The sequence below is a fragment of the Lissotriton helveticus genome, chromosome 8 (assembly GCF_964261635.1).
Source record: "Lissotriton helveticus chromosome 8, aLisHel1.1, whole genome shotgun sequence".
Classification (NCBI taxonomy): domain Eukaryota; kingdom Metazoa; phylum Chordata; class Amphibia; order Caudata; family Salamandridae; genus Lissotriton; species Lissotriton helveticus.
The window spans coordinates 666,403,790-666,413,828 of record NC_136069.1 but is presented as its reverse complement, the minus strand read 5'-3'; positions in this window follow the sequence as shown (position 1 = coordinate 666,413,828).

The window sequence follows — 10,039 nt, the reverse complement described above, 5'->3', positions numbered from 1 at the left end:
TTGATTGGCTGTTGTGTGGTTACGTGTACCTTCCTCATGGTTAACACTCACCATGTATGTAGCCCATTTTTTGACACACTCAAAAACTAGTTGTGGTAGGGTGCTTTTAACTTAAAGTGTGTAGTCTGCTTACGAGTTTGTTAACTGTAAAGGTATTTAAAAATATGCACAAGTTTTCAAAATATTTTTATTGAGTCTTTTATATTCATCATATGGGTGAAATGCAATTTTTTATTTTTCATTCATTGGTATCACGCGTTGGACCATATTTATTTTATTTTATCATAAGCAGTCATTTCTTAAGTTTACATTATATAAGTGTTGCCCCATCATTTTTTTTATGTTTGGGCTTTTTTTGCTTTCAGATACAGTAGAATAGAAGTGCTAGGACAAACACTCCCTCACTCCTCCCACTTTTAAGTCACGTTTTTCAGCTGACAGGTGTTCTCATTTGCACTGTTTTAGTGCGTCATGTGTTGAAGTGAACGTTCCTCTTTCTATACTTTTTAACTCTAGTATACTTTCTAAAATGCTTTATTTAAACTCGTTTTTATTATTAAAGCATTTTGTAGGGGGGGGACCGTGGATGCAAAAGTGGCGCAAGGGGGTTGTAAATCTGGAACACAGTGTTTTGTTTTACTTTGCTTTCCTTTCTGTCTTGTAGAGGATCCAGGGTAAATATAATGGTTTTTGTAAAGCTAGTACCTTTCAACACTACCAGCAAACGGCTTTCTGCCTGTTACCATAGTAACAGGCAGTTTACTGAGCACAGAGGTTAGAAGTTCACCACACTATGTTACTAATAGAAATAGTTACTTGGTGGAGGTTTACATTTTTTCCATAGGAACCGTTAGTCGTAGAAGTCAGTGGGGCCCTCACAGTCCCGGGGCTTCACTCATGTTGGAAGGGGGGTGCAGTAGGCTGTGGAAATTATATTGGGAAAACAACAATGTGGCTTATTGCGTCTTTTTTTTATATAATGTGGAATAATGTTTATTTATTAGACAGTGTTCACTTTTGTTACAGATACAGTCACTTTGTTACAGGCAATTTAATAATATGTAGGACGGCGTGTTCTGTATGTGTGCGTGATACAAATTTAACATTTAATTGGCTCAGGTGTTCTAACAACAATCTTAATGTTCATTTGGGTGTGAACTATTGAAAGTAGAAGTATTTTCTGTAATGAAATGTTCATTGACTGTGAAGTATTAAAAGTAGAGGTTTTGGCAGTCATTCCCTCCTCCTCTGCGGAACAACATGGACATTTTATTGGCTAAAGTGTTCCGAGCACAAGTTTGCTCCTTATTGGGTAGGAAAGGTTCAATGTTGTGAGTGATGTTGTGACGCACTTCCAAAGGAGTATGGGAAAAGAAAGTAGTAGAGGGCAGGTTGGGAACACTATTAACTCTGTACTGTGCTCATAAGGTGGTGGGGAGGGATTATGAGGGAAAAAATAGTTTTTATATGTTTCAAGGGTCATTTATATAATTGCCGTGTGGTGTATAAATCACAGCGTAAAAATTACAGTGTCTTTCGCTTTTCTTTTTATCAAGTTTGCGGGTGACATACTTCTTAGGAGTACTATTTACTTAGAATGTGGTGTTTACTTTTCTGATGGGGAGGTGTGGTTGGCAGCAAAAAATTCAATCTAGGTTTGAAACAGTTTTTATTAAGCAAATACAAATAAACTTTCTTCAGAAACTGTCACTGTATATATGAAAGGGGTGAGAGTTAAAAATGGAATTTCATAAAATATCAGTTAAGCGTGGCCACACCCTCCGTTTTTTTGCTACAGTTTGTAAAAGTGTTGCCCCATATTGTTGATAATGTAAGAGGGCATCAGTTACTTTTAGATAAAGTAGAATAGAAATGCTACAGCAAACACTGCCGCACTACATTATCTGAGGTCAAGAGAACAAGTAAAAAACTGTTAAATACAAGTGACTTCATATTACATAGAAATGTATGCATTATTATTTTTCAAATTTGTATTCTGTAGAATTCAGGAACGTTCTGGCGTAGTGCTTAGAGGTTGCACACTGTTCCGCTAACAAATCACATACTCACTTAAGAATATATGGGTTGGTACTCTTATAATGTACAGCACTGGTCCTATATATTCTTTAGGGAGAAGGTGAATAGGAACCACAAATAAGAATAGAAATTAGGAAATAACACTCAGAAATGTAGGGTTTATTAAATGTTTAAAGTAACAAAGTATGCATGATAGCTTTAATTTTTTTTCTGCAATTTCGTAAAATATGTTTCAGGAAAAAAATATATACAGATATATATTACAGATGGCGCTGAAAAATCTCATATTCCTCTTCTGTAACAATAGGACAATCTATTACGATATAATGATTGATACCATTGTTACAGTAAAAAGAAAAGGATTATAAAGTTATCTATTTAACAGAACATCCATAACGAAATACTTGAAAGCCATAATTATTTACTGAACTTCTTTTCTCTGGGAGGTGAAAAAGTTTGATCTTCGTGGTGACGGGTCATAAACTCCTCTGAGATCATGACTGTGAGAATTATAATATATATATATATTTTCACAGTATATGATCACAAGGGGGGAACAGACTGAAAACCAAAAGTTGGTGACGTTGCTTATATATCTTTACTCTTTGTGCCGAGATATCATGAACTCCACTGAGATCAGAATAACTGTTAATGTTATAATATACATGTTGACAGTATATGATCTCTAGGGGAAAACACAGTAACAACTGGAAGATGGTGACGTTGATTGTAAATGTTTAGGGTTTGCTCTGCGGGTCACCAACACCTCTCAAGCGAAGTACAGTGTCAACATTATAATATAGAAAATCACAATATATAAGATGAAAGGAGCCAGAAAAGGAGCAATGTTTGTTGTAATCTATCTGTTTCTGAAAACAAGCTTCTGACGTTACGGAGAAAAAGCGAAAAACATGCAATAACATTTTTCTCTAGATATAAATGTTTAAATATTGACAAATAGCCACAAATTATAACTAAGTTCTATGCCTATGCCATATTGAAACAACTTACTACTCCAGAATATGTTTGTTGATGCAAAAGAAGAATCCAATGCTAGAAAAGGGAACCTGCATCACAGATTGGCGACTCAGAAATAGCTCGCGAAAACGAAACTAATTGCACAGTAGGTGTGGTTTATATAGCTTTTGGTTCTTTAATAGTCTATGGAAGGAAGATTTGCTCCGCCTATGTAGTTGTCACGTTTTACAGTTTACAAGTGCTCACGTTTCAACTGCTTTACTTGTGCACGTGTTGGGAAAAGTTACAAACTGTGAAGCTGTAAAGGTTTCGATTTCTGTAGTAACAGGTATAAGGTCATTATTATCTACATACGTTGGAGAGTTTAAAAAGTTTTACTCTGTAAACTGTGTTTTTTGCATTCTCGTGATTAAAAACATCTAAATAGAAGACATTAAAAAAAATATATAGTTTACAATAGAAGAAAAAATGGATTAATATTTCTTACTACTATGCTTCTTAATTAAAAAAATGCTAGCATTCTTAAATCATAAAGCTACCCTCGGAAAGGTGTGCTGGCGCTTGGGGCATTGGGAATATTAAGTAAGGTATTGCTTACAGTGAGATAGTGGTAGGCTAAGATGTCATAGTGTATAAAATGTGACATGGCTTGAGAACAGGTCTCTGCAACGCACCTGTATGGTATTGAATAGAAACACATGCTTGGCTAGTAGAGACCAGGGACTTTCAGGATTAAAAGAGACCAAATTGCTCAACATAAAATACGTCACAGAGTGTGTTTTCAAATACTCTTTCATATTTAGGACAGTATAAGTCACTGTGTGTAGCTTTTCTTCTCAATGTAATTACGTCTTCATTATACCAATACTGTGTGTTGAAGGGGCACTCTATAACTGTTACTGTGAGTATTTTCGACTTATAAAAGCAATGACTAATTTCTAATTATGTGAAAAGGTGAGTATTAGATAGGTGTTTAAGGATTGATGTGTGTGAGAACACATAAAGTATTAAAAACCTAGTGTGAGAATGGTACCTAAATACACACAGATTCACAGTGTTATTCTAGACAAGCAACAGTATCCTTTGCATGTTACTAAAACACATTTACTAGTTTGGAAGGGGTAAGGTGAATAGACACGTTCTACATTTTTTAGTACTGCATTTTAGTATAACAGCCTGAGTCATTTTCCATAGTCATAAGCAGTGACTGGTTTCGAATTTTATGAAAACTTAAGAACAGGATATGTTTATAAGCAATTATATTTATATAATCTTATGAAGTACTTAAACTCTACTGTTGGAATTATATTAGACAATGGTATTTACATAATATTTTTTTGGGCCAAAATAGTTGATAAACCTACTTTTGTATTATGTACTAAGAAAACTGTTAAAGTGAAGTGTTTATGTTTTTGTGCAAGGACCTAGAACATAACAGATTTGTTATAGATAAAGAGGAGAATAATACCGAAGACACATTGAAAATGAACAACAGTTTAATTGAAGTACACAATCTACCTATAACAGGCAGCGAGACTGAATTAGAGGACATCAGTACTGCAGATATCACCTGTGATTTTGAACTATGCATGCAGTCTTGCATCTACCTGCACACTTGTCTTTTATACCTTCAATTCCCCAGTCTGTATCCTTACACTTCCAGCAAACACTCTGTTACTGCCCTTGTACTGTTATAGTGACCCATTCAGGGGTATGTACTAATCATCTAGGGCCAGATGTAGGTAAATCGATTTTACCGATTCTAAAATACCGAATTTTACCGAATCAGTATTTTAGAATCGGAAAATGGGATGTAGGAATAAAATCGGTAAAAAATACCGATTCGGTAAAATTCGGTATCGGACAATCGGAACTTACCGAATCGGTATTTACTGAATCGGTATTCCCTATTCATTCCTATGGGCCAAAAGGCCCATAGGAATGAATAGGGAATATTGATTCGGTATTTACCGAATCGGTAAATATCGATTCGGTAAATACCAAATCTGAAAGCAAACAAAAGTGAAACTCAAGTAGGCAGCCAATCAGTTGCTACCACCCTCCCCCTTCCTACCAGGAAGTGGCTACACAGGGAGCTGCAACTAATTAGAAGCTTCTGGAAAGGCAGTTGGGGCTGAGCAGAGTGCAGGAGCATCAGAAAGGGTTTTGAGCACTTTTAAAAGTGAAAAATGACAAGCAGCCAAGAAAAAGAGCAGCCTGAGAGGAGGTGGAAACTGAAATTCAGCAGCATGGAGCTGCAGGTCCTTGTGGAGGAGGTGGTGAAGGTGCACCACAAATTGTTTGGCAGGCAGTCCCTCACTGTGGCTGAATCAGCCAAAAGAAAAATCTGGCTGGACATTATGGAGAAAGTAAATGGCGTTGGGGTGACCACCAGGGACACAGAGGACCTTAAAAAGCGTTTTTATGACCTGAGGAGCCAAACCAAAAAGAAAATGGCAGAACAACACAAGCAGGCATCAAAAACAGGCGGAGGCAAGAACCCAGCACCCCCCCTGACTGACCTGGAGGAGATGGTGGCCTCAACCCTAGAACCAGACAGCGTCTGCGGACTGGGAGAAGTAGACAGCTCGGCCAAAGCTGCAGGCAAAAAAGGTAAGAGAAATGCACTGCATTCCCCCCAATAGCAACACCCTTACCTGTACCCTTAGTGGGCAAGTGAACCCAAGTCCAGTACTGCTAGCAATATACAGGGCCAATGCATGATGCGATAAGTAGACAGGAAATGTAAGGACATGTCATACAGCACACCAACCAACTAGTTCATGTAATGACTGCATACAGAACATGGCCAATGTGATAATTATTTAATTGTAGTGACTGTGAGACAGTAGCGCTTAGCTAATGTACGCTCATATGTCCACAGGTGAAACGTCTCGCAGGCGTTCGCAGGAGGCTGAAGGGACACCACCTGAGAGGGAGGAGAGTCAGGATGCAGGACAAAGTACCCCCAACGTACCACAGGACAAAGCTGCATCAAGTAGCCATCCACCTGCCCAAGACACAGAAATGGCCCAAGAGTTGCTGGCGTCCCCTAGCAGATCTCAGTCCCCTCTCCTGCTGTCATCACCAGAAATGTCAGCATCACAGCATGATGTGATACCCACATCACAACCAGGCAGGAGGCATGTCGTGGCTCCACACCCCGATTTGGAGTCCGTAGCAGCTGACATGGAGGGTGACGGACAACAGAACTTGCCTGTAGCAGTGAGCCCTGGCACAACACACTCCAGTGCAGGGATGGGCCATAGTACTGCAAGACGCCGCAGAGTTCAAGAAAGGCCAGCAGATGCACCAGTTGAGGGTCGAAGTGTGTTCCTTGGTCTGAAGGGGAGCATGGTGCGGATACAAAGGATGCAGGGAAGAGCCATCCAGGCATGCCAACAACAGCTGAGGTCCCTGAATAGTAACATTGGAGAGATAGGAAAGGGCATCAGTGAGCTGGTACAGGTCAACAAGGAGATGGCAGCAGGGATGCGGGGAATCAACAACTCGGTGCAGCTACTATGCACCAAACTAGACAATGATTTTGCTGCAAGGCACAGGGATAGGCGTCGTGCACATGTCCAAAGTACAGCCATCAACTGCCTGGCCACTGCCACATCCCTGTTATGCAGGAGAAGCTCCAACATGCAGGAGGCCATGACACAAAACACAAATGAGGCCACTAGGGGCATGGGCAGGATGACCAGTGCTCTTGAGGCGCTGTTGAATGCACAAACTGCACACACAGCTGCTCTGAAGTTACCTATAAGTGAGGAGAGCATGAGCAGGAGCAGAATTGGAAGCACCCTTGTAACTGAAATTAGGAGGAGCAGGCGCCATGCTGAGGCCACAGGCCAGCAAGACAGTGAGCAGGTTGAACAACCTACTAGTGTTACTGGGAAGCGAGCAAGGAAATAACTTTCACAGTTCATGGTGAGGTTAACCAGAACTGAGAGCATTGCAGTTAAATGCTTTTTGTTGCACTTTTGTGCTTTAAAAAACCAACGTCATTACAAAATTAAACTAGTGTTGTAGCATACTACGCCTATCTTTGTCTCCTTACTTAAAAATAGTTGCGTGTGACCTCTTCCCGTCTGTGTCTGCCATCAGTTGATGTTGCTCCTCCAGATGTGTGCTGTTCAGGCACTGCTTCCTCGTCGTCATGGTCCTCATAATCTGAGATTTCCACTTCTGTGCCCTTCTTGACCGCCAGGTTGTGCAGCATTGCACAGGCTGCAATCATTTTGCAGCAGGTGATTGGTGTGTACTGGCGGGCCCCTCCACTTTTATGGAGGCAGCGAAACCTGCTCTTCCACATGCCAAAGGTGCGCTCCACAATGTTTCTAGTTGTTTTGTGTGCCCTGTTGTATCTCCTCTGACTTAGTGTTGTTGGGTTGAGGTAGGGTGTGAGGATGAAGGACCGGAGGGCATATGCACTGTCCCCTATTAGTAATAAGAAATTAACATTAATCACATGCTCACACACACCCACCTGTAATACGATTCAAGTGATTTCCACACAGTGTCTCACCTAGCAAGTATCCTTCGCTGAATTCCCCCGCCGTCAGGCGTGTGTAGATCCCACTGTTTTGGAATATGTAGGAGTCATGGGTACTCCCTGGGAATTTGGCTACTATGTCAGTGATCACGTATTTTGCATCACAGATCACTTGTACATTTATGGTGTGGGTGGATTTACAGTTCTGATAAATGTACTCTGTGGCAGCAGGTGGGCATACTGGTATGTGGGTACCATCAATGCAGCCAATGATGTTAGGGAACTGCGCCATCTGATAGAAGTCTGTCTTTGTCCCTAGCAGTTCTGAATGCGTAGCAGGGAAGCTAATGTAGTGCTGCATTCTCTGCAACATGGCATCAAGGAATTTTTTTAAAGAAACGGGACAGACAGCTTTTGGACACCCCACCTACCGCAGCAACCACACTCTGGTAGCTTCCAGATGCAAGCAGGTGTAGGTTGCACAGCACCTGCACATGGGGTGGGATGGCGTGCGCCCTTGGGGTAGGATGGTCCAAAAGTGGGTGTAGGTCCCGGATGAGGTCCAGGATTGTTTGTGGGGCCAGCCTGTACCTCTGTAGGATCTCAGGCTCAGTGAGCTGGAGTAGTGTGATCCTCTGCCTATACACCTGCTCCTCCCTCCTCCAGACCCTCTCTCCTTCTTCCTGGAGCCGTAGCCGCCTCGCAATGACATAGAATGCCACCATTCTGGTGTAAGTGGTGCATTTTGGTTCCTTTTTTATAGCCTGCACCTGGTTACCACCTGCTTTCAATCCATGGTAAATACCGACTCGTAAATACCGAATTTCATGCAAATTCGGTATTTAAAAGGGGACCTACATTTCGAAATTCATTTTTACCAGTTTTATTTACCGAATCGGTAAATTTTCCAATTCGGTAACTTTTCCGATTCGGAAACGTTACCGATTCGGTAAATATACCGAATCGGTAAAGTTTCCGATTCGGTAACTTTACCGATTCTGTACATTTACCGATTCGGTAAATTTACCGATTCGGTAACGTTACCGATTCGGTAACTTTACCGATTCGGAGACTTTACCGATTCAGCTACTTTTTGGCCCCCTACATCCCGAATGCCCAATACCGGTCGGTAATGGCCGAAATGACCGAATTTCGGCCGTTACCGACCGGTATTGGGCCACCTACATCTGGCCCTTAGTGCCCTAAAACTCAAGCACTTATAATTCACTCAGACACTCTCCTTACAGTAGTGTAATCATTCACTCAGTACCCATTATAATTAGGAATTGTCATTTAAAAAACCTTTGAAATTCACTGAAATAATTTAAGATGTCATCAGTGATGTCATGAGTGATGTCACTGACCATGTCATGAGTGATGTAATATGTGACGTCATCAGCGGTGCATTGCGGGCGCGCGAGTTATAGTTAGCTGAACTAACTATAACGGGGGAATTTCAATAGTTTTGTTTGAGTGAAATGTCCAGATAACTATAACATGTGTGAAACCTATAGTTTGTTCAGTGAATATATATAGACACACACACAACCAATCCCACACCCTCAACACTAGTCATACACCCACTCATACTCCCATACAGACAAACACACCCACTTTCAGACTCATACTGCACCTCACATGCCCAGTCACTGACCCAAACAAGCACTCATATATCCACACATTCCTATACAGCCACTCACACACCCACTTACTGGCCCATCCAGCCACTGTCCACACAGCCACATTCCCACACTCAATCACCCACTGACCCACCCATTCACACAATCAAACACCCACTGATACACCTAATCATACACTCACACATCCACTCACACACCCACAAAACCACTACCACACCTCCTCCCACACTCAGTTACTCAGATACCCACTAACACACCCATTTGAAGATTCACATACCCACTGATACATTTATTCACACACTCAGACATTCATGTACACATCCATACAACCACCATCACAACTCCTTGCACACCCACACAGTCACCTAGACACCCATTCTCATACTCTCTAAACCACCTATTCCTATGTTTACTCACCCGCTCACACACCAATTTATGAAATGACATACCCCTTCACACTCCCATTCACTCGCACACTCAATCACACTCTCACAAATCCACTCTACACCTACAAAACCACTACCATGCCTTCTGGCATATCTACACAGCCACTCACACACATAGTCACACACCCATTTACTCACTCGTAAACCCACTCACAGACCCACAAAACCAACCACTACAACATCCACTTATTAACCCACACAGCCATTTATACACCGACTCACACACCCATTCACACACTCTCACACCCACTGATACACTCATTCACATCCTCAGACATCCACTCACACCCACAAAACATCTACAGCACCGCCTCACATACCCTCAGAGCCCATCAAAGACTGACTAACGCATCCATTCACACACTCACACATCCACTATCACACCTATTTACACACTGATATACCCACTCACATACCCATTCACACACTGACACAAC